The following is a 2017-nucleotide window of genomic DNA, read 5'->3' as shown; positions in this document are numbered from 1 at the left end:
GTGTTAGTGCATTACAACCCCCAATTGCCGATTATTTTAGCAGTTGATGCGAGTGCTTATGGCATCGCAGCGGTCATATCGCATAAATTTGATAACGGGGACGTAAAACCCATAGCGTACGCATCACGTACATTATCGTCGGCGGAAAAATCTTATTCCCAAATTGATAAAGAGGCTCTAGCAATTGTATATGGCGTTAAGAAATTTCATCAATTCTTATACGGTAGAAGCTTTACATTACTAACTGATCATAAACCCTTGATTAGTATTTTCGGGGATAAAAAGGGAATTCCAATTTTTGCTGCCAGTCGATTACAACGCTGGAGTGTCATTTTATCTACATATAATTTTAAAATCAAATTCATAAATTCCGAAAGTAATGGTAATGCTGATGCTTTATCCAGATTGCCAATAGAAATTAACGTAAGGGATGAAGTTGATTTGGGACACATTTTGTACATAGAGGAAAATATTCCAATTAATCATCAGGATATTGCAGCCGAATGTAAGAGAGATCCTGTATTAAACAGAATTATAGGATTTTGTTTACATGGGTGGCCGCATAAGGACAACTTGGATAAAGAATTCGCAACGTTTTATGAAAAGCACAAATTAAATGAGATTCATATCGTACTATGGGGTTATCGCATAATAATACCTCAACAATTGCGACCAAATATCTTAAAAGAATTACACTTAAGTCATTTAGGAATTAATAAATGTAAGTCTTTGGCGAGATCATATGTATGGTGGCCCAATATCGATTATGACATCGAACAAATGTGCAAACGATGTATGGTTTGTAGTACAATAAGGCCAAATGTTTCAAGAACTACATTAAATCCGTGGCCGATTGCACATCGACCTTGGTCCAGGTTACATATAGATTTCTTGGGTCCGCTAAATGGACAAAAGTACTTAATTGTCATAGATGCTCACACAAAGTGGTTGGAAGTTATTAAGGTTAATTCCACTACAGCTGACAACATTGCTTCGAAGCTGATGAAATTATTTAGTCAGTTAGGGTGGCCAGACTCGGTAGTCTCAGATAACGGCCCACCGTTTACATCCTCAGATTTCAAAACGTTTTTGAAAAATAATGGCATCAGGCAATTGTTTACACCTCCTTACCATCCACAGAGCAATGGAGCAGCGGAAAATGCTGTCAAATTAAATTAAGCAAGCTTTAAAGAAGGCTTATTTAGAAAAGCATAATCCGGATACTTTTTTATGTCGTTTTTTGCTAGATTATCGCAATAGTGAACACAGCAGTACAGGAATTAGCCCAGCCAAAGCCATGTTTGGCAGGAATCTTAAAAATCGACTAGATTTAATTATGCCCAATCGTTATAGAACAGTCGAGGAAAAGGTAATCAAACAGGTAGAAAATTTTGGCGGAAGAAATAAAGTTATTGAGGTAGGTGATAAGGTCATTATTAAAGATTATACTACACCTACCCATCCCGTGGGAATGTTCGGGAAAATTGCCAACAAGCGAGGGTCCGTCTTGTTCGATGTTGAAACATCTACAGGAAAAAATGTAATTAGACATTCGGACCAAATTCGAGTGATTGAAAAGAATAATAATAACAAAAATTCATTTTTGGTTTCAACATGGAACAAGAACGACGAAGAGGTAAAAGTGGAGGTAGATGTCACCTAGTACGTCACAAGTTGTTCCCGACCTCACCGATAAGACAGTGTGCGTCGATGTTGATAGTGGACCTAGTACGTCATCGTAAGTGATAAGTTGACGTAGATTTAGTACAATCCCAACCAGTTGTACAGGAACGATATCAATTGCGTCCTAGAAAATAAAATTTTGTTGTTCTCTTTTTGATGTAAATAAGAATTTGTATTTAGTTAAGGAAGTTTGCAAATAAGGGTGAAGGTGTGATAAATGTACCTGTATACGTTATCATTATCATGTACATAGGTGGGTATCCTTGAATATAGAAATATAAATGCAGTATAGAGCAAATAGAGCGCAATCCGATGAGTTTTATTTCCTCCAAGT

General features: G+C 36.7%; 1 pseudogene; it reads left to right on the top strand.

Moving 5' to 3' along the window:
- The first annotated feature begins 642 nt into the window (after positions 1–642).
- Positions 643–1663, top strand: LOC116161432 (annotated as a pseudogene).
- Positions 1664–2017: the final 354 nt, after the last annotated feature.

The sequence above is a fragment of the Photinus pyralis genome, unplaced genomic scaffold, assembly GCF_008802855.1.
Source record: "Photinus pyralis isolate 1611_PpyrPB1 unplaced genomic scaffold, Ppyr1.3 Ppyr1.4_LG10, whole genome shotgun sequence".
Taxonomy (NCBI): Eukaryota; Metazoa; Arthropoda; class Insecta; order Coleoptera; family Lampyridae; genus Photinus; species Photinus pyralis.
Note: the sequence above shows the minus strand (reverse complement) of the source record. Positions and strands in the feature narration are given on the sequence as shown.